Source organism: Adiantum capillus-veneris, chromosome 16 (assembly GCF_014529385.1).
Source record: "Adiantum capillus-veneris isolate H3 chromosome 16, ASM1452938v2, whole genome shotgun sequence".
NCBI classification, from domain to species: Eukaryota; Viridiplantae; Streptophyta; class Polypodiopsida; order Polypodiales; family Pteridaceae; genus Adiantum; species Adiantum capillus-veneris.
In genome coordinates this window covers 43,526,264-43,550,946 of record NC_140946.1, presented here as the reverse complement: position 1 = coordinate 43,550,946, position 24,683 = coordinate 43,526,264, and positions in this window count along the sequence as shown.

Genomic DNA, 24,683 nt, shown 5'->3' with positions numbered 1-24,683 from the left:
GGCCTCATAGCTGGGAGCCAGTCCTTTTTACTTCATTGCAAGATATGGTGGACTCATAGAGATGGGGATAAGGTGGCTCTTCTTTGGATCAGTGCATGGCAAGGGAGAGCGTGATGGTGCAGGAGCACTTGTGAAAAGAACCTTGATCCATGAACAACTAAAACCTAATGGAGCTATTTTGCGGTGTGCAGCTAATGTGGTTTCTTATTGCCAAGCCAACATGTCGCAGGGAGCACCTTCACAATATCCTTCAAAAGAAAGGGAATGTGCCCATGTGTTTAGGGAGGTTAAAGAGGGGGAAGTGAACAGGGAGGTGAAGTGGGATTGTGCCACTGTGGCAAAAAATTGCTCTCTGCATGCTTTTCGTGGCCATAACCCTGGGGATCCAACTGCCCTTGCAACAAGATCCTTGGCATGCTTCTGTGATGCATGTATGCATGGAAGCTCACGTGCAGCCTTGGGATTATCATACTCTACTGCCATTACCTGATAAAGCTGTGCCAGATTCGGAAGATGAAGCATCCACCTACGATGACTTCACATACAAAGGTCATCATGATGTGTTGAGTAGAGCTCTATGTGCTGGAGAGACATTTGCTGTAAATCCAAATGCTTCGACCAACATCGAGGATGTGGATTTCTACTTGGTCAAGTGTGTTGCAGCAAAGGAGAAGGGGTACCTCGATGAGTGGGTCAATGCAATTGATAGAGGCTCATATGTTGTGCAAGGTCTGTATTACGAGCAATTGGATGCATACACCTTCAAGCTAGACCACAAGCAGCCCATCGTCCACGTACTTTCACATCTCGTATGATGTATCAAAGTACCCATGGAGCACATCCCAAGGAGATGGTAGGTGTACACAATCAACCCAGAAAGCTATGAAGCAATCTATAATAGCATGCCCTTCAGCTTTTAAGTTGTAATCACTGCATCTTCAATATACTTCTTGCTCGGAGATAATGCAGTTTTATCAAAAACTTGGGTCTCTTCTGTCTCTTGTGTGCTTTGTGTATACATGGCTTTGGTGTGTATCACAGAGGGGTCTCAGTTTAAGAGAGATCATTTGTACAACCTGTCTCATTGTGTTCTGTGGGTATGCTAATTAGCATACTGTTAATGCTAGTTAGCATACAAAATGTTCTAGCATACCTTTTGCTGGATTTTAAGGAGAAGAGATGGCAGCTTCCTGTATATTGTGTATGCTAATGCTAATTAGCATACTATTTATGCTGATTAGCATAAACTTATATATGCTAGTTAGCATAAACAATATGCTAATTAGCATAACTTTGCTGGTTTTCAAGTAGAAGAGATGGCAGCTTTCTGTATACTGTGTATGTTGATTAGTATACTATGTTGTGAGTGGAATGCTAATTAGCATACTCTTTATGCTAGTTGGCATACCCTTGCTGGTTTAGGGAAGAAGAGATGGCAGCTTTCTATATATTGTGTATGCTAATTAGCATACCTTTGTTGGTTTCAAGGAGAAGAGATGGCAACTTCAGTTCTTTGCGTATTCTAATTAGCATACTGCTTATGCCAGTATGCTAATTGGCATACCTTTGCTAATTTTAAGGAGAAGAGATGACAGATTTCTGTATACTGTGTGGTATAATTAGCATACTATGGTGTGAGTGAAAATTAGCACAAACAAAAATGCATAGTATGCTAATTGAAGGTATACTTATTAGCATACTGTTTTTGCCAGTTGGCATAAACAGTATGCTAGTAAGCATATCTTTGCTAGTTTTAAGGAGAAGAGATGACAGGTCTCTGCATCTTGTGTATGCTAATTAGCATACTATTTATGCAAATTCGCATTCTGTGGGTATGCTAATTAGCATAGTTAACCGGCATAAATAATATGCTAATTAGCATAGGTTTGCTGGTTTCAAGGAGAAGAGATAACAACTCTCTGTATACTGTGTATGCCAATAAGCATATCATGTATGCTAATTAGCATGTTGTATGCTGGTTTCAAGAAGGGATGGCAGCTTTCTATATACTGTGTATGCTAATTAACATACTATGTTGTGAGTGGAAGTTAGCAAAAACAAAAATCCACAGTATGCTAATTGAAGGAATGCTAATTAGCATACCATGCATGCTAATTAGCATATTGTTTATGCCAGTTGGTATAGACAGTATGCTGATTAACATACCATTGCTAGTTTCAAGGAGAAAACATGGCAGCTTCCTGTATATTGTATATGCTAATTAGCATACTATGGTATCCTGTGAGTGGAAGTTAGCACAAACAAAAATGCTCAGTATGCTAATTAGAATGTATTCTAATTAGCTACTGTGAGTATGCTAATTAGCATACATGGTATGCTAATTAGCATACTGTTTTGGCTGTGTTAGCATAAACAATCTGCTAACTAGCATAAACATTATGCTAATTAGCATACCTTTGCTGATTTCCAACAAGAATGTATACAAATTCAATGTTTACAAGACGCCAACAGTACACATAGTATTGTCTTCAAAAAAAGAATAGTACAGGATCTAATCATTACTATCTGAAGTGAATGTCGGAATAGTTACAAACATTGGAAAGGCAATTTACAATTCCCTCATAATGTTACAAAATTGCAGAGAGCCTCCTACTTTGGATAAGATCGTGGTTTAGCGCGCTTGTACACTCGGTTTTGCCTAGTGTCCGTTTGCTTCTTTGTTTGCTGAGCTTTTGGGTCTTGCTCTCTTTCTTCTTCTTGCTGAGCTTTTTGTTCTTGCAACTCTCTTTCTTCTTCTTGCTACTGCTGCTTCTCTAATTTTTCCCTATGTAGCCTCTCTCTGTTATGTATTTCAGCTTCTTCATCAACCTCCGTCTGTCTCCTACGCATGGCTTCATTACGTTGGGCCTCATTGCATTGGTGCATTTCTGATTCCAGCTTCCTGATCAGTTGCTGTGAAAAAAAATGTGGGGCACTATCAAATGCATTTTCAGTTGTATACGCTGCTGCACGATCCTCTGATTGCAGCCATAGGAACAGCCAGCTGCTCAAAGTATCTATCAGGAAGTTTTGCCACTGTTCTTTGGTCTGCTCTTCTATCTTAGGAGTAACAAGCCAACTTCCTTTAGGGTTCTTGCACACTGTACATGCTATCATCAATAATTAGACTGTTTTGGGGCCCAAAGTTGTAGTTCTCCCAAAACAATCTCAAATCCTTCAAGAACACAGGCTTATTATATATCTGCCAAGGCTGGCCACTACAATGACTCTGTGTAAAAACACCTCTCAGCTTATCCTGTTGCTCTTTCAATACCGTTTCTAATATTGCATCCACTTTAGGTGCCATGCTGGTGCTCCATATATACACATGGAAAAATCGGAGGCACCAATCCAAAAATTTGTGGCTGTCTTTGCGACAAAATACCAACGTCCTATCTTGCACATTGTACTTTATCATTCCCCTGCATGTTTAGGGGGAATGTCACCATGCATTGACTCTACAACTTGTACAAGTAGGCCATTTAAATCAAGAACCAAAGCACACCCCTCGTCTGGCAATGGCTTTGGCACGCATATTGGGTATGGTAGTGCATACCACTCAGCAAAAATAACTTCCCCCGAGGGATGAACATAACTGAAGTACTCATTTATTTCGTGAAGTGTTTAAGACAGCTAGCCAGGCGCTTCTCAATCTCGGCTTTTTCTTTTTGTAGCTGTCTAGCCTTGGAAAATAAGCCGCTTTTGTATGGTTTTGCATGCAATGGCATAATTCAAATCATGCAGGGCAACCCCGGGGGATTCACTAAGTTTTACCGTATGGTATCACGTGAGTGTACAATAGGGGGGTTATAAAGCGGAGAAAAGGTGCATTTTACAAAGGATGGTCCCGTATATAGGGGTTAAAAAGGGGAATTTGGTGCACGCAGGTGACATGTCCTTATTATAAGTGGTGAATCCCCTGGGAGGGCAACTAACTGCAATTTCTCTTGCCTTGTGACACAGAAATGGTATCAAATAAAGACATTATAAAGGACAAGCAAAAACTACTGAACTGCTGCACAGTAAAATAATATTGAAAAGATTTTTTCCATTATAAATATATAGATAGATACATGCCACAGGGTGTGGAGCTTGCTAACACTACATAACTTGGACACAATAGGGATCAGATTCAGCATAATTTCTTGCAAGCACGTGAGCGAATGGCTTTCTTTTCACCTCTGATGCGTTTGTTTATGTCATCTAGGGTGCTTGGAGGGGCATCACATTTCTCGTCCCCAGGTTCTTCCAGAATCTGTTCCACGACACCTTTTCTCTTTAATTTCACTTTGTTTACAAAACCCTATAGGCGGCTTTCATCACCGGCGTCTTGCGCAGTCAGCCCACTGTCAGTCCTGAAACCTTCCTCTTGAGCACTCCTACCTTCCTCTTGCACACTCCTAACTGTTTCCTCTGAGACGCTTGTTTGATCATTTGTAGGGGGCTTGGGTTTGGGTTGAGTAATCATGATAAAATCTTCATCATCATCATCTTCTTTACCATCTGTAGCAGCCTCGTGTGTTGTCACATGTTGTGGCATTACATCTGCCCTTTCATGCTATCTATCCAGCTCATCAGATTCATCATTACAGAGCTTCTCTTCTTTCCTTTGATTGACAAGTGTCTTGTCACGTTCGCATCCTGCATTATTGATACCTGTGTATTCCATTCACCCGTTAAATTTCATCGATACCATTATGATTGCTTGTATGCATAGTGTGACAAGTAGCATTCCATGTATGGTAGGAATCTATATCCCGTAGACATTCCTATTGTCTATGCTAACTAGTATACAAAGTGTGCTAACCACCATGATCAATATGCTAGCTAGCATACAAAATATGCTAACAAGGAAGTGTGAATATAGTGTGTATGCTAACTAGCAAAGAATGTATGCTAATTAGCATATATAAAATGTTAATACACAAAATTGTGTGTATGTTATGGTATGCTGATTATTGATGGTGTGCTAATTAGCATACATGCTATGTTAATTAGCATATATGGTATGCTAATTAGCATACACTATATGCTAGCATAGATGGTATGCTAACTAGAGGATAAGTTATGCTAATAAACATAACGTCTCTGCTAATTAGAATACCATTTTTGCTGGTTAGCATATTGTGCATGCTAACTAAAATGCACATTAAGATAACTAGCAAAGAGGTATGCTAACTAGCATACAAATTATGATAGCTAGCTCAAAATGTATGCTAACTAGCATAGAGGTATGCTAACAAGCATACACATCATGCTAGCTAGCAAAGAAGGTATGCTAACTAAACTTTGAATGCGTGTTAGCATGCACCAAATGCTAGCTAGCATACAAGGTATGCTAGTTAGCATACTGAGTATGCTACTTATCATACTTTTTTTTTATAGCTATCATACTTGCATGCTAGCCATCATACAAAATGTTCTAATTAGCAGAAAAAGTATGCTAATTAGCATATTATATATGCTAATTAGAACTTTGTGTTTAGCCATGTGCTTTTTATGCTAATTAGAACATTGTGTTTAGCCATGTGTGCTAACTAGCTAACAAGCTATGCTAACATTATGTTTAGCCATGTGCTTTTTATGCTAATTAGAACATTGTGTTTAGCCATGTGTGCTAACTAGCTAACAAGGTATGCAGTGCTTTTTATGCTAATTAGAACATTGTGTTTAGCCATGTGTGCTAACTAGCTAACAAGGTATGCAACACACATGGCTAAACACAATGTTCTAATTAGCATATATAATATGCATATGCTAATTAGCATACTTTTTATGCTAATTAGAACATTTTGTATGATGGCTAGCTTGCAAGTATGATAACTATAAGAAAAGGTATGCTTATGCATGCTAATTAGCATACCTTTTTCCTAATTAGCATACTTGCATGCTAGCCATCATACAATGTTCTAATTAGCATAAAAAGTATGCTAATTAACATATTAAATATGCTAATTAGCATACCCTGTATGTTAGTTAGCACACTATGTGTGCTAACTAACATACAGGCTATGCTAATTAGCATACCTTGTTTACTAGTTAGCACATTGTGCACTAATTAGCTTATTTAACATGCTGATTAGCATACTTTGTGTCTAACTGGGAAACTCTCTATGCTATTTAGCATGCATAGTTTGTTAACTAGCATAGAAGGTATGCTTATTAGCATACACAGTATGCTAACTAGCATACAAAAAATGCCAACTAGTATTCACAATATGTTAGCTAGGATAACTATTTGTGCTAACTAGCATACACAGTATGCTTACCACCATGACAATGTAAGCTAGCTATATCTCATAGCATGCTAACTAGCATAACTAGGTTTGACAACTACCATACACAACATGCTAGACACCATAGCCACTAAGCTAACTAGCATACCTAGGTTTGACAACTACCACTCTCTTGCTCCATCTGGATTTAGACAAAGCCTAAGACATGATCACATGGTCATTTATTGAAGATGCCATGAAATCTCTAGGCTTTGGGCCTCATATGTGTAGGTTGAAGAGCACCTTTGGTGCTAGTAGCCAATTGTAGATACTTTTCAATGAGAGAATTGTGGGAGCGTTTGAGGCAAGAGATCCATAGAACATGGGTGCCCTCTTGCCCCTCTCTTGTTCGCGATTGGATCTCATCCCTTGGTGAACTTACTCAAGGATAGTGCTGTGAAAGGGCAGATTCAAGGGCTATCTCTCTCAGACAACAACTAGCTGATAGCTAAGCTCTTCGTGGACAACTCACTTTTTCTCAAAGATTTCCCTCGAGTGATCAGGAAGGCTCCGGAGATTTTGAAAACATACGCCATACCATCAGGGTCTAAATGTAGTAGCAAAAAATCAAGATTGATCTCTCTCTCTCTCTCTCTCAGAGCATCTCATTCGACCCATCAATGTGGTATGGGGAAAGTGTGTCAATAGGGAAGATATTTCAACACCTTGGAGCCCCGCTAGGGGTAGATATTAACCATAAGCAAAAATTCACTTGGGTCATGGAGAAGATAAGAAGCAATATGCGCAAATGGGAATATGTGCTTCTTCCCTTCCAAAGTAGAGAGTGAAAGTGATCAACTCATTCATGCTCCCATATATAGCTTTCAATGGTCCATTGCTAAAGTTGGCCAAATGCAACTAGAAATATTTCCTCAAATTGGTAAAAAGATACCTATGGAAGAAAAACACCAAAGACTCGATGCCTTGGCAGTGAGCTAGCTAAGAAACATTTGCAAGATCTGTTGAGCAAGGCAGTCTCAGGATTCTTAACCCAAGTATCCACTTGAAGGCCCAATCTACTAAGATTGTGGTCGCACTTGCAAACCAAGATCAACCTTGGGCTACTATGGACAAGGCCATGATGGACAATGCCAAGCTCTAACCGCAAGATGGATAGTGGAAAGGATTGAGGTACACGACAACGTTCTTGCCCCAAGGTGGGCTAGCTTGAATATCAGAGGTGGGACAAGCGAGCTTGTTAGGAAATGCAAAAGAGTGGCAAAGACTTTGATGTGGGGAGAATTTACAAGGTATTTCCACAACTTTGCATCTCATTGGTCCCCGTAGCTAGCTTAGGTGGGAAGCATCTCTCTGAACCCATTTTGGAGGGAAGTTTCTAGAAAGACCAATAACAAAGGAATACGACTTCTGGACCAAATGTGGGATTTTAGCAATAATAGGTGGAAATGCACATACCAAATGGTTCTCCAGTACAACCTGGATGGAACAGAAAGGCTACTGATTAGCACATCCCTGGAATGGATGAACAGTTGGTGCCTGCCTAGTTGTGAGTTTGAGTAGGAGTGGAAAGCATGGAGATAGCCTAAGGATAAACACTTCTATAAGCCTCAAACCAAAGAAGTATACCACGCACTTATGGATTTGATGGATTGGTTATCTCCACTAAAATAACAATGGGGTATGAATTGGCGAGATTCAAGATGGGAGAAAGTAACCAGGAACATTTGGTGCCCACAGTGGCCCCTCAATATGAAGGTAATTCTATGGAAAGTACTCCGGGGAGCATTGTTGACTGAGGTAGAGGATCTTGCTAGGGGAATTTGGCTCGGACAGATGCTCCCAATGCAAAATGGCTAGCAAGGACCTCTCCCACCTATTCAAGGAGTGCCCTACGATTAGCAGCCTTGCAGGTAAGATATGAAAATGGGTGCAAAGGACAGGGAAGATAGGCTTCTATAAAAACAACCTGTTCTTGGCAGGGAACGCATTTAAAAGCTAGGAGACACTTAGTGCAACACAAATTGTTAGATTTTGCTACTTCAAACAGGTCTAGAAGGCAAGGAACGATCACTTATTCAATAGAACCATGAAAACAACCAGGTTCACAGAGATAATACAAGAAAGCAAGGGGAAGATCCTAGCCCTATGAATATTTGAGAGCTCTGATGAATGAAACATGTTAATTGACACCACTTTAACTGACTCTCATAGATAAAGACCCTATCTTGTCTTGGGGTGGCTCCCTGATTAACCAATGTATGAGTGACATCTAAGAGTTGTCATGGCTCGGCACAAGCATGGCACAATTGAAAATTTTTGTGGGTTTCAATATAATTCACTCACCATTGTGATTTTTTTCTAAAAAAAAAGGATAGGATGCCCCTTTATGATGAAGTTAAGAATCCACAAGCCTTTCAACCATGAGTAAGGCATCTACATAAGTGGCATGATGTTTTTTTGTCTCTCTCTCTTTTCCTAGTAGTGTATTAGAAAGAGGATGGAGTTTAGGAGGGCCTCTTTATTGCCATGAGATTATGGAAGTGAATCAATGAAATATGTGTAGGTCATGTGTGCAAGAGTGTTGGGTGTGTAAGAGAGGTATAAAATGCGGTTAAAGGATGCACTTTCCCCCGAACAAGAAAGTGAAAAATATAATAAGCTATGTCCATCCATAAATTTGACATACAATTTTTCCAATTTGCACATGTGGCTAGTTGTTCTTAGCTTTGATAGTTCTAGTTTGTTGCTTCAATGCCCTCAAAGTCATCACCATTTGGGAGTTCTTAGAGTTTTTTTGCGACTAAGACAAATCAATCAGTTTTTCTGGAGAGAGAGAGAGAGAGAGAGAGAGAGAGAGAGAGAGAGAGAGAGAGATTGCTGCATCTATTAAGAGGTCGTGTCATGCATCACTTTTATAAATGCGATAGACTATACGTGTAGGAAGAGAGTATTGACATTGTTCCACTTGGAAGAGAAGATAGCCCTATGAGAATAAAGGCATTGTTTCCTTGGTTGGCTGCAGCAACGTGCGGGTCACATACTAGTATATATTATTTGCAAAGATTCAATTAATAAACTAAAAACAAGAGAACATATCAATTTTTCTTGGCAAGGGGAGCATCACAGACTCCCATTCTTTTCACCTTATACGTTATCCTATCCAAGATCCATTCTAATCTTTGTTTTTTTATTACCTCAACCCCAATCGAAGCGCTAAGGTATAGTGTGCCGAACGATCGTGCCTGAAAAAGGTGCGTCCAATCAATGTAAAGAAACAATGAAGTGATAAATGTTCACCTAACTCTCCTTTTTTCCTCTAAGGTTTATTTAAAAAAATAATCAATAGAATTTCAATGCTTCACATGAAAAAATTCATCCAATAGTATAAGAAATAATAAAATATCAAATGTATGCATGACTCTCTTCCTCTCTTCTTGTCTAAGGCTTGCCTCAACACTATCTCACACGCGCATGGGTTGGATGGGATCAATGGCCCACCCCTTTTGTGGGGAGCACGGGCATCGTGGGCCGTTGATCTCACGGCACGTTCGAATTTACCACTTTGCTTGAATTCACTAAAGCCGCTCTGAATTTACACAGCGACGGGTTTATCATAAAACTCTCCCTTCTCCCATTGCTTTCAACGAGCACGCGTAGATGAGATGGTTAAGGTGATAGGCTTGCAAAGGTGGTGTCCGGGTTCAAGTCCGAGGGAAGGGGGGACGAGGGCACCCGAATTTACAAGTTTTGGTGCGTCCGAATTTACCTATTTTCCTGAATTTACAAAAGTCGCATCGGATGGCTCATATTGCACCCGATCCCCTAAATGGGAGTGGGCCATTGATCCCATCCAGCCCATGGCCGTGTGAGATAGTGAGGAGGTAAGGCTTGTTTTAGTAATCCAGAAATTAAATAATCAACAACACTCTACATTGAAGGATCATCATACTTCCTTTTTTGTTTTGTTTTTTTTACAAAACTCACAATTGTGAGTGAATTATATTGGACAACCCAAAAAATTACAAGGTCTTGTCATGCTCTTGTTGAGCCATGACATAATCTAGGGACTATAATTACATCAGCTATCAAAGCAGCCACCCTCCACCCCCCCCCGTCGCCTCCTCCTCGATACACAGGGAAGAGAGAGGGAAAAACAAATTTTTTATATAGAAAATGGATAGTCTCGTCAATGATGGGTTTATTTCTCTAGCAATAGTAAAATTTCTTAGCAAATTAGTAAAGAAAAGAAACTCATGAGGCTTTTCAATAAGGACCCATTTCAAAAGAATGAAAAACATTTTAAAACAAAAAGTGGAGAAGAAAGTCATAAAAGTGTAGAAGAAAGTCATAAAGCCCTTAAAGAAAGACCCAGAAAATGCTCCCAATTTTGAAGTTGGTCTATTTAAGCGAATCTCATGAGATGCTTCACTAGAGCTTAGGTGAAAAAAGTGAATTATGACACGCGGAGGAGAGAAGGGAGAGAGGGAATGATGGCACATCTGTCACGTTGACGGGCGAAAGCAGATTTTTTGATGCGTTGCATACATGCGGTAGAGCACTGCGCGTGAGGTTGCGTGTTCATCTCCTCTCGGACACGGTAAATGTGTTCACAATCCGTGTAGAAGGTTGCGCAAGGGAAGACTGTGTGTGCTGAGCATGGATGTCGGATAGGCTCTCTCTGTGGTGTGACGTCCTAGCATGAGACCTAAGGCAAGCAACATTGGGCGATGGGTAATCCCTGAGGCCAACAACACTGGGCAATGTATGCTCTCTGCGCCGACATGTCCTCCTGAGGCCAGTAGCTGTCGTCGACGGATGTGCACGACACCAACGTCACCTTATGGAGGGAAAGGGGGTCGAGTCAGGGCACAAAATCAGCCAAGATTCCGCTTAATAAGTGAATGGACCGAGTAGGAGCCAATATATAAAGTAGAAAAAGACATTCAAAAATTTATAAGCCTTTTTCCTTGTTGTCTAGGGCACTAGGCTAAGCAATTTTATGGTCTTACCTTTTGGAAGGCCAAAAGGTAGCACCTAATTATGCTTGCCCCCAAGCACGCTCAAGGGCCAAAAGACTAGAATATCTTTTGTAATTTCACTAAAAAGTTGTAAGCATTTGCATGAAAAAATACATCCAGATGGTACAATTTGTTTTTAGGTAAAATTTTTCAAAAACGGTGCTGGTAAATGTCATCTTCCCTTTTTCTGTGAGCATTATTTTTTTGGATCAATATAAACGCTCCCCATATTCGGTTATTCTCAACTTGTTTTACATATTCAGTTATTCGTTTGGCTTGATTGTCCTTTAAGTGTGCTTCTTGGTGAACTAACTTGGTTTGCAATGAAGGATGTGAGTCGTGTGTGACTGCAAGTCAAGGTTGAAGGCTCTTCGAAGATCTCGTGTGACACTTGGTATCAAAGACTGGTTCAATGTGATGGCCTATGTGCAGTGGTGGGGTTCCTAATCCCATTGAGTGTGAACCAACCAGACATGGCTCAACTATACCAACTAAACGATTAGTCCAAATTGAAAACGATGGTATCCTTGAATTTGAGATAGAACTCGAACTAGGTATGCCTATATGAAACACTCCCATGACAGGAAAATTTCGAGTTGGAGTTGTTCCCATCTTCTCTCTCTCTCTCTCTCTCTCTCTTACACGTGCACACATACACACATACACATAACAAAGTTTTAAGTTCAATATTTGTGGGGTAGATATTTGGGATCTCTCTTCAGTAAATAAGAAAAGGAGACTATAATAACCTTTGAGTGTAGTAAATTGGTTATCATAGTTCCCTCTTAAATACCAAGTCTTAAGTTCAAGACTTGTCACATAGAACTTTGAGGTCTCTTTATGTGTTCGTATGACATTAAAATCTCTCTCTCTACATTGCGTGATGCATGGAAGCAACAAAAGCTTAAATTTTCCGACGCTCTTTAAGATAAAGTATTAAAACCTCTCTCTCTCTCTACATTGTGTGATGCATGGAAGCAGCAAGAGCTTAAATTTCCTGAAGCTCTTTAAGATACAATAGTAAAACCTCTCTCTCTCTCTCTCTCTCTCTCTCTCTCTCACACACACACACACACACACATCAAATCTTGAGATCAATACTCATCAAGTAGATCTTTTATATTTTTGTCGTTCTTATGAAAATAAAAAACTTCTTCTTTTTCCTCCTCCCCCCCCCCTCTCTCTCTCTCTCTCTCACACACACACACACACACACACACACACACCGATGCCCCACGCAAGGTTGTAATAGATTTTCAATGGGTGTGCTCCTCCTCTCTTGGTATAGCATGTCCTCGAGGCGGTGGGAGAGTGATCATGGATGTAACGGGCATTCAACTTTTCTACATTTGTCACACCCTTCCATTTTTGGACTATTTAGTGTATTTTTACGATCAAAATTGCAAATTCTAGGCTAGATTCCAAGATTGCCTTGAAGAAGATGGACAAAATTTTGCAAGTATTAGTGTAAATTTCATCAATGCTTCAAATTTTGACCTAAAATTGTGTCTATATTTATTTTAGAATTTCTTTGATTAGAAAAAATATTTTTGACAAACCCTATTTGACACCTCTCTCTCTCTCTCTCTCTCTCTCTCTCTCTCTCGTAGGCTCGTGTCATCCCATATTAGTTGTAGGCAGTGCCATCTCGACCCCGAGACCATCTAAACTTGACTCTTTGCGCAAAGCTACATTGTGCACATCTTTCACGCTAGAAGGACAATGATACATTAAGGTGTCAAGTGTAAGGTTTTAGCTCAACATTATGCGATGCGTGGAAGCTTTAAAAGTTTGGAATTTTTTGAAGCTCAAGAGGTTGATGTATCACTGACCTCTTAGAGATTTCATGGCTCAGCATGAGCATGGCCAGAATTTATAAATTTTTTGGTGGTTGTCAATATGGTTACTTACCATTGTGAGTTTAACAAAAAATAAATAAAGTGCCGACGGTGGCCTTGAGAAGGCGCTATTTTTTAGCTTTAATAAAATTTTGTCAGTGTGTGTGTGTGTGTTTGAGAAAAATAATTTTCAAAAACATACAAAATTTTCTTTGGGGTAGATTCAAAGTAGAATTTCAAAAATAATTGGCATTTTTTGCAATTTTACTCTATTTTCATAAATTTTTCAAGTGGATTTTCTCCTTCTTCCCCTCCCTTCAAACGGCTAATTTGGATTTTCAACCGGCTCAAGGCTAAGCTGAGGCACACTTTCGCCAAACTCTGTGTGTGTGTGTGTGTGTGTGAGAGAGAGAGAGAGAGAGAGAGAGAGAGAGGGAGGGAGGTAGTGTTAGAAAAAAACCGGGATCCATGTATTTTAACCAACTAAAATTATAAATTCTCAGCTAGATTTTGAGCTTACTTTTAAGAAAATCGAGAAATTTACACAAGTTTTAGTGTTATTATCGGCAAAAGCTTCAAATTTTGACCTAAAAATGAAAAGAATCTCAAGTTTACCCTTATTTTCACCTGATAGAGAGAATCTATTTTTTTAGTCTTGGAGGGAAAGAGAGGGAGAGGGAGAGGATCTTCTTTATACATTTTTAATGCCTCACACCAACACCAATAAAATGACACCTTTTAAAAACACTGAAATGAAGAAAAGATCATATTGTATCTAATCAAATGCTGATAGAAAGACTAAAGTGCAAACAAAATTGATATCTATCTATACTTCTATATCTATACTATATATGAAGCAGTTTAAATTTTTCAAACAAGGAAAACACATCCATGTGTCAATCTATACTATATATGAAGCAGCTTAAATTTTTCAAACAAGGAAAAGACATCCATGTGTCACACTCGCCATTTCAAAGGAACCTTAAGAAATGCAAAAGTGAAAGGTAGGGAATGAAAAGACTTCTTAGTCCTAGAAATGTATAGTAGAAAAATTAGTGACTTTGAGTCGTAGAAATGTAAATAATGTACTCTGTATTTACAATATTTTTAGTCCTTGGGAAGGCCATGGCATTTGACTTCATCTCTCAACTTTCAAGGGTGAACCTTGACTACTTTTGCTTTCTAAAACAAGTTGAAGGGTGGCTTTACTTTGCATTTTGAAGGCCATAAAGAACATGTGTTATGCAAGGCTATGGTCATACGAGGCTTAGTTGTCCGTTGTATCAACCGATAATTTTTGATAGTATGTAACTTTTCACCGACTTACTATGCCGGTTTTTTGCCAATCAATCTCCTCTCTCTCTCTCTCTCTCTCCCCTGTTTGCGCCACACTCTCTCTCACTACTTGCTGCTCCCTCTGACATTTTGAACTGTCGTGTCTGCCTTAGTTAAAACTGTCAAGGCTTATAGATAACTAAGATTCATGTGACCATGCCCTAATGAACCTTCCTTTGTAAGCTTTCATGGATCTTCCATGTCATAAATGATCTCCAACCTTAGTGCTCAAAGCTCAATAGCTGCACGCATGTATCTGTGTTTTGTGTGTGTGTGTGTGTGAGAGAGAGAGAGAGAGAGAGAGAGAGAGAGTTGACGTGCCATTCACTAAGGTGTTGGAGCGTTGCAAGAAGGCCTTCCACATTTGCATTGCATTATTGAAGTGCAACGATTCAATGATGGGAGTCCAATGATTTTTTGTAGTGTGTATGAGAGAGAGAGAGAGAGAGAGAGAGAGAATGCGACGTTATTGATTGAAAGATTTTGTGTGTGCTGAGAAATAGAGAATGGTCCATGTGAATCATCCTCTGTGTGTGTGTGTGTGTGTGTGTGTGTGTGTGAGAGAGAGAGAGAGAGAGAGAGAGAGAGAGAGAGGAGGGAGAATAAACATTGGTCTTACAATCAACAATCAACAAAGCAACGATGAACAGAATCCACCATTGAGAATCACGAATGGACATTGAGAATCGACAAAATCGAGAATTTATGTAGTTGGAAAATTGTGATCCGACGAATCCAAGGCAGAAGGCGTACAAGCCCAAGGCAAGAGCGAACCTCAACAGACAACAAAGGGAGACAACGAGAGGCAACTCTAGCAACTCTTGGCTATTTTAAGGTCTTTATGCTAGATTTCTTGCTCTTACCCTCGGGTTGTCTCCAAATTCAAAGGTGAATCTCAAAATTGTTAGGTGGGATTGCACTTCTTTTTAGGCGTTTAAAAGCAAATTAGAATTTTTGAGGTAAATCTCAAAAATTTGTAAGGGGGTTGCATTGAATCGAGGTGAGGCACAATACTTTTTTCCAAAAACTTGGAAAACATACATATGAGAAATTTTAGGGGCAATTTTATTATATTTGAAGGCTATTACACTCAATTTCTCTATATTTTGTAGGTTTTCTCACCTTCAAATCTAAAGTTGAGATAAATTTTTAAATCTGTAGGTGGAACTACACTAAACCGAGGGAAAGAGAGAGAGATTGTGCAAATCCACCCTTTTTCAACAACGAGCAAACTATAGTGCCCAAAATTGTACGCCTGCAACTTGCATGTGTGTGTACGAATAGGTGTGTACACAGTGTGTGTGTGTCACCATCACTATATGTGTCACAGAGAGAGAGAGAGAGAGAGAGAGAGAGAGAGAGAGAGAGAGAGAGAGAGAGAGAGAGAGAGAGAGAGAGAGAGAGCACTCTGCCACTAGCAACTAGACAAAGAAAGAGAAAGAGTGAGGTGGGTCACCAAGACCTTGACTAGCGTAGCTACTGGTGATCATATATAGGTACGATAGGCCAAGCGGTGGTGCTGAAACATTTAGCAGTAGTAACTTGGTTGTGAAGTGTTGTTGAACAAGGGACATGCACTGCTTGCCAGTGGGGAGCGCTTGGTAGTAGCAAATGGGTGCTCAGGGCAATGGGTGTACATGGGTTTACTCAAGCCATTGATTGTTGGGGCTGATGGCAAGAGGGAAAAGAGTTAATGGCTTAGGTGGGAGAACCTCCAGCCATGAATTGATAGACTATGTGTGTGTGTGTGTGTGTGTGTGTGTGTGTGTGTGTGTGTGTGTGAGAGAGAGAGAGAGAGAGAGAGAGAGAGAGAGAGAGAGCATTCACCTATCCAAACTTGGGGGGTGTATTCTTCTCCATGCACTATCCCATCATCCTATCATCAATGATGGAACTTTCCTGTACATAAGAGCACTGTGGGGGCCAACGTGCCTGGAGATATTTATCTACATGCTATGGTGGTGATGCAACAATTGAAGCAAAAAGTCAAAATGTGCTTGCTTCAACCAATAGAGGGTCATGAAAAGGCTGTCTATTGGCAAGTCTTGGTTTTGATAGCATGGCGCAGCAAAAGCAAGTTGATAGAAATCTGGTACATTGTTGTTGGTTGATGAGCAGGGAGAGATGGGCAGTTTGAATTTATTATGAAGGATGTTGAGTCACTCGCAATCGTTTGGCTAAAAACACTCCATGTGCTCATTACGAGAGAGAGAGAGAGAGAGAGAGAGAGAGAGAGAGAGAGAGAGAGAGAGAAAGAGAGAGATCCAACAAGTCCTCAACTCAAGAGAATCAAGAAAGGGGGAAAAGAAGGTGGAAATAGAGATAGTAGAGATCTATTCGATGAATCTTGATCTCAAGATCTAATATGAGAGAGAGAAAAAGCGACATAAGACATAGCTACGCATTGCTATCTTGCTAGAGTGATTCCAAGGACTATAGTTCTATTCTCCACACACACACATGCCTCTACCTATATATGATTCCGTGTGTGTGTGTTTATATGTGTGTGTGTGTGAGAGAGAGAGATCCAATTGCCATGATTTTCTTGGTTGCAGCAACGCGTGGGTCACATACTAGTACTATAATAATGGAGCTTAAAATTTTCAAGAAAGGAGAAGCTATCCATGTGTCACTCATTGGTTCACTCAAAAGAAATCCTTACAAAACATCTACTCTACAATGCAAAAGCAAAGGGTAATATTGAAAATTCAAACTATACTATATATATATAATGGAGCTTAAAATTTTCAAGGAAGGAAGAGAAGGCTATCCATGGTTTGCTCATTGGTTCACTTGAAAGAAAGTCTTACAAAAATATATACTCTAAAATGTAAAAGTGAAGAATAACATTGTAAGAAATGACAAGCTTTTTCGAATCTAAAGTCAAATGACTTTGTACTCTACATAGAATAAATATTCCAATTTAAATGCACGTAACAAAAAAGAGATAATTTTAGTATATATATTTTTTTTCAAGATCAACATTGATATATATTTTTTTAAATTGAAAGTTTGTATTTCTTTGAAGAGATTGAGAAAAAGGAGAAAGCTTGAATGGTGTAGACTTTGGATTGTTTTGCTTTAAGGACATGCATGCATTATTAAGAGAGAGAGAGAGAGAGAGAGAGAGAGAGAGAGAAGAGCTCATAAAGACTCCGTCTTACCAAGGGAACCTTTCAAGCCCTTCAAATTTCCAAGATATTATGGTTTTCTTGGCATTATAGTGTATTTTCAAAGAGTAGCTAACATTTTTCACCCGTAGAAAATTGATAAAATGCTGGACAAAAACAAACACTTGCATTGGCACCCCAAATGGGATGAGAGATTATCTAATTAACGAGGCTTTTACCAATTTTGGGATATTTTGTCCTATTTATTTTCAAGAGTTAAACTATGAGACATGCTTAAAAATTTATAAATTCTCTAAATTTTGACAGGCAAGGGTGCTCATAAAAAATCAATCGCTTGAGAGAGAGAGAGAGAGAGAGAGAGAGAGAGAGAGAGAGAGGACAATATTTTAGTTCCGTAATGTAACAAGGATAAGAGGGGAGAGAGATAAAGAGAGCAAAATGTTTAAGGGTGTAGGAAAAATCTAAAGAGATGTTAGAGTTACACGAAAAGTCAAACAATTGATATACCTATGAAGAGAGAGAGAGATTTTTTTTTTTTTTTTTTTTTTGGGAGCGGGGGGCATGAGGGGAGCATAGAGATTTTGAATCTCATAGTTATTGTACTAGACGTATGTGACAAATATTTAAATTAAGCGCGCGTGCACACACACACACACACACACACACACACACACACACACACACACACATATATATATATATATATATATATATATATATATATATATATATATATAGAGAGAGAGAGAGAGAGAGAGAGAGAGAGAGAGAGAGAGATTTCAACTTGTACATGTCATCTCTTTATCATTCCAATTTTAGTAAATGCTACAAATCTTTAAAATAACTTGTTATAGTTTCTATATTGACGTTAGAATATTCTATAATTTCTTTGACATGAAAAGTTTCCTAAACTCTTGACCTCTACACACGTAACCCTCCCCTTCTACCTATGCATAGTGTTGTTGAGAGAAGATGCTAGCAGTCTAGTGTATCAATAAATAGTGCTGGCCCCGTGTGTGTCTCCCTTGACTAGGAGATGTACCTCTCTCTCTCTCTCTCTCTCTCTCTCTCTCTCAAAAGCCCTCAAGAACCTTTTGGCATTTGCCCTTTGTAGCCAAAATGGCTTTCATTTTATTGATGTATCTCAAATGACCATCTCTTTTCAATAAAGATGCACATCAAAAGTACTAATAATCTCTAAGATTAGCAATTTTAGAGCATTTTTGACTATTTTTACCCATTTCACTTCCTTTTGACTCGATTAATTTCAAAATCTCAACAACTAAGCTTAGGCAAACTTTTTCCAAACACTACTCACAAGGAGTCATCTTGTTGCATAGCTTAAATAACACACACACACACACACACACACACACACACACACAATGTTTAACATCACCAGAATAAATAATTGAGGGACAAATACTATCAAATGAGTTTTGATAAGGGGCGGGGGTGGGGGGATGAGAGAGAGAGAGAGAGAGAGAGAGAGTGTAATATACCCAACATTTATCCATATAAATCATTTCAATTATTTTGCAAAGTAATTGAGATTCTCAATTTTGTGAGTCATCATGAGTTTATCAGAGCAATCGGATTGAAAAATCGGGTTCAAAATCTATTTATTTATGATCTTTCTTTATATGGAACAATAGGTTTATGTGGGAACCTAATCTATGTGTGAAGAAAAACCTTAGAGATAGTATTTTTAGGAAAGAAAGAGAGGTGAGTCAAAATTAGAATACTTCTTTTTTTCTCTCAGAAGATAGAATGGGAACTTGTAAGTATAGAACTTTTTACAAATTGCACATAAGATCCGTGAACGTCACAAATTTTTTTTTAATAAATTTTTTGTTCTTTGTTTTTAGAGCCGCCATGACGTGCGAGCTTTTCCTTCTCTTATTCTTGAAACCTTCTCAGTATTCTTAGCACCCCCCTAGGGCCTATATAAAGGACCTTTCTCCTCTCACTTTGAACACATACATCTATAGAAGCGGAAGCTCTCTTGCAACGACGCGCCGGAAGAAGCCTCTCTCCCTTAACCTCTCACCTTCAAGTCATCTCCATCTCTAATCGTCGTGCCATCTCCCAGTTTGTAAACACACACTCTCTCTCTCCAACAACGTGCTTTTCTTTTCTCTATTCCGAAGCTATGGCTCCGGAGCGTGTAACGCGAAGTTCTAAGGATGCCCATGCCATTACACCACTAAGGAAGGTGGGAAGGAAGGTGTCTACTCTGAACGTATCTCATGCGGAAGCAGCAACCAAAGAAGAAGTCGAAGCCGTCCAACCTCCAGCACATGAGTTAGACGCACGCGCTCCAAATCCGGTAAGACAAATTTATAATTCTGCATTGCTATTCATGTTTGACCTGGGAAACTAAGCATAGGGAACCCCTTAAACTGTCCGAGATACGTGATTCTATCACAAGAAACAAGCATATGTTTTCATAGATTAGTGAAAGAATAGTTTGATAAATTGTCATTGTTTGTTGAATTGTTATTGCTCAATAAATTGATACTGTTTGATAAGTGGATTCAAATTGATATGAAGAATTGGGTGACCATGTTTGAAGAATCATTTAAAGACAAGAATTGTTGAAAGAATATCTTTTGTTCCTCGTGGGTAGCCAGATGATTCCGCGGTTAGCGGAGATTAAGCTGAGGTTATCTGCTCTCTTTTGTTCCTGGCGGTTAGCGGGATGCCTCGCGGGTAGCGGGATGCCTGGCTGTTAGCAAGATGCCTTGCGGGTAGCGGGATGCCTGGCAGTTAGCAAGATACCTCGCGGATAGCGGGATGCCTCGCGGTTAGCGAGATGGAAATGTTGCGTAATTCGCGGTTAGTGAATAAATCCTTTGCAAAGGCTCCGTTGGTTAGACTGAGGAAGTCCGCGGGTAGTGGCAACTCATGAGAAATTGGAAAAGTTATTTTTGTTGAATAGGGCTGTCTTCATTAGGCTTTGTTTGAATTGTTTTGGTATTGTTTGAAGGGCTGTATAAAAGAACTTGTGTTTGGAATTAACTAAGGAACACTGTTTGTATATATAAAACAGTGTGGTAAAAAGTGCGAGTGCGAGGTGGAAAGTGGGGGCTGGCTCAGGTTGCCAGTCAAGGATGGGTGGTCTCGATTAGTCGAGAAACTCTCCACTCCCTTTTATTAAGAGAAGTGAAATTAGAGACTCATTTGCACCAAGAGTCGAGATGACCCAAATCTACGTGATTAAGACTAAGTCTCATATCATATTTATGGCTTATGGATGGCGGTCGTGCCTCTTAAACGTGGAAAAAAAGGCATTGTTTATGGATTCTAAATATATCAATGGGATTTTATCTTTATGTTAGGAAATAGTTTCACTAGAATCCTAAAGTTATCGACCTGGCTTGTGGCGTATGACCTTTATAACCACGTAAACGATGGATAGAAGACTTCCTTTTTTCTGTTGCTCGTATCTCTACTTTGTGGAAACAGAGTAGGCTGTCGTCAATGGAAAAGGAGAATAAAGGAAGGCCATCTATCAAGTCGCCCCAATCTTCCCGGGTTTGAGGACATCACAATTGGTATCAGAGCATAGGTTAAAAAGATTTAATTGGTTACTTTAAGCTTCCACATGTGTATGGTTACTATACCCATTACCCAACTTGTATAGATATTATGTTATGCTGATTGACGTATACTATAGTTACGGTTCAAACCTCTATTATGTTTTCTCATGGAGAGATCTTTTGTAGACCCCTATATGCCATTTTGATGACTTTATGATTAGAAGATTGAGTTGTTTTTCTACAAAGAAATTGTTTGATTGGTTAAGTCATGTAAGTGAGTTTTTTGTGTGGATTGAATGAGCCATGTCTGGTTAAGTCATGTGATTGAGATAATCATGACTGGTTAAGTCATATGATTGAGTTTTGACGGACTGGATAAGTTATGACTGGTTAAGTCATGTGACTGAGTTTTGATGGATTGAATTATGGTTAAGTTTTAATAGACTGGGTAAGTCAAGATTGGTTAGGTCATGTGATTGAGTTTTAATGAATTGGATAAGTAAGGATTGATTAAGTCATACGATTGAGCTTTTAGTGGACTGGATAAGTCTAAGTTTGGAAAGTACCCTATTGAATTGAGCTATTATAAACATTGATGTATACTCAGGGGAATCCTCAAATCACTTCTACATTGGAAAACCCTTAGAACGATGCTATCTATATGGAGATTCAGGAGAAGAAGTTTTTGCTCAAAAAAATACAACCACCTTCTTTTAAAGGAGAGGGTGATGATATTGAGAAAGATGTAGAAGTATGGATTGAGCTATGGATGATTACTTCTCTGTTGCAAGGACCACACCTGTAAATCAAGAGATGTTAGGGATGTTTCGTCTCTCAGGGGAAGTGAAGTTATGGTGAAAATAACATTGTCATGATATGGGAGTGTTGGAGAACTCTCAGAGTTGGTGGGAAATCAAACAAGCGGTGAAGGAACGATACTTACCTCTTGCCCATGAAGCGATAAAGATGAATGAATTCTTTAGCTTGAAACAATACAGTTTATCCTTGGAAGAGTACTACTCAAAGTTTGTAAGACTAAAACGTTATGCACCATCAATGACCATAGAGCAGCAAGAAACTCGCTTTTGTCAAGGTTAAAAGAACCAATTACCTCGCGATTGGAAGCCCTGAAGCTACCACTGTACAAGATGCTTTACTACGAGCTAAACCTTTGACGAAGGAACAAGGGATTACAAGAAGAATCGAACAGAATCAAAGATTCAATGATAGACAACCACAAAGGGTTTATGCCGCTACTGCACAAGATTCTCGACGCTTGAATGTGGAGAGTTGGGACATTATTGAAACATTTGTCCACGGTTGACTAATGGAGCAGAAGTAGCAAGTGAAGAAGACTAAAGACATCACCCTTTTTGACATAATGATGGTCGCTAGTAATTAGAGTAGAAGTATCCTCATTTTTTCTCGAGATGAGGATATCTCAAATCCCTAAGTTGGGGAGAGTGTAATGTACCCAACATTTATCCATATAAATCATTTCAGTTATTTTGCAAAGTAATTGAGATTCTCAATTTTGTGAATCATCATGAGTTTATCAGAGCAATCGGATTGAAAATCGGGTTTAGAATCTATTTATTTATGATCTTTCTTTATGTGGAACAATAGATTTATGTGGGAACTTAATCTATGTGTGAAGAAAAAGCTTAAAGATAGTATTTTTAGGAAATAAAGAGAGGTGAGTCAAAATTAGAATACTTTTTTTTTTCTCTCTCAAGATAGAATGGAAACTTGTAAGTATAGAGCTTTTTAAAAATCGCGCATAAGATCCGCGAACGTCACAAATAAATAAATAAATATATTTTTTTGGTTTTTTTCAAAGAGCCGCGACGATGCGTGAGCTTTTCCTTCTCTTATTCTTGAAACCTTCTCAATATTCTTAGAACCCCCCTAGGGCCTATATAAAGGATCCTTCTCCTCTCACTTTGAAAACACACATCTACAGAAGTGGAAGCTCTCTTGCAACGACGCGCCGGAGGAAGCCTCTCTCCCTTAACGTCTCACCTTCAAGCCATCTACATCTCCAATCGTTGACGTGCCGTCTCCCGGTTTGTGAACACACTCTCTCTCTCTCTCCAACAACGCGCTTTTCTTTTCTCTATTCCGAAGCTATGGCTCCGGAGTGTGTAACGCGAAGTTCTAAGGACGCCCATGCCGTTGCACCACCAAGGAAGGTGGAAAGGAAGGTGTCTACTCCGAACGTATCTCATGAGGAAGCAACAACGGAAGAAGAAGTCGAAGCCGTCCAACCTCCAGTACAGGAGTTAGCTGCACGCGCTCCAAATCCGGTAAGACAAATTTATAATTCTGCATTGCTATTCATGTTTGACCTGGGAAGCTAAGCATAGGGAACCCCTTAAACTCTCCGAGAAAGGTGATTTTATCACAAGAAACAAGCATATGTTTTCATAGATTAGTGAAAGAACTGTTTGATAAATTGATATTGTTTGATAAGTAGATTCTAATTGATATGAAGAATTGGGTGATCATGTTTGAAGAATCATTTAAAGAGAAGAATTGTTGAAAGAATATCTTTTGTTCCTGGCAGGTAGCGAGATGATTCCGTGGTTAGCGGAGATTAAGCTGAGGTTATCGGCTCTCTTTTGTTCCTCATGGGTAGCGGGATGCCTGGCGGTTAGCAAGATGCCTCGCGGGTAGCGGGATGCCTCGCGGTTAGCGAGATGGGAAGGTTGCGTAATTCGCGGTTAGCGAATAAATCCTTTGCAAAGAGGAAGTCCGCGGATAGTGGCAACTCATGAGAAATTGGAAAAGTTATTTTTGTTGAATAGGACTGTCTTCATTAGGCCTTGTTTGAATTGTTTTGGTATTGTTTGAAGGGCTGTATAGAAGAACTTGTGTTTGGAATTAACTAAGGAACATTGTTTGTATATATAAAACAGTGTGGTAAAAAGTGTGAGTGTGGGGTGGAAAGTGGAAGCTGGCTCAGGTTGCCAGTCAAGGATGGGTGGTCTCGATTAGTCGAGAAATTCTCCACTCCCTTTTATTAAGAGAAGTGAAATTCGAGACTCATTTGCGCCAAGAGTCTAGATGACCCAAATCTACGTGATTAAGAATAAGTCTCATATCATATTTATGGTTTATGGATGGCGGCCGTGCCTCTTAAACGTGGAAAAAAAGGCATTGTTTATGGATTCTAAATATGTCAATGGGATTTCATCTTTATGTTAGGAAACAGTTTCACTAGAATCTTAAAGTTATCGACCTGGCTTGTGGAATATGACTCTTATAACCACGTAAATGATGGATAGAGGACTTCCTCTCTTTTGTTGCTCGTATCTCTACTTTGTGGAAACAGAGTAGGGTGTCGTCAATGCAAAAGGAGAATAAAGGAAGGCCATCTATCAAGTCGTCCCAATCTTCTCAGGGTTGGGGACCTCAGAGAGAGAGAGAGAGAGAGAGAGAGAGAGAGAGAGAGAGAGAGAGAGAGGAAGAAGAAGTGCATAAGAGACCTAAAAAATATAGACAACAAGTCTTTATTCTTGAATGCAATTTCTTACATGCACACATACTTTCTCAAGGAGGAAAAGGAGGTGGGATTTTTAGC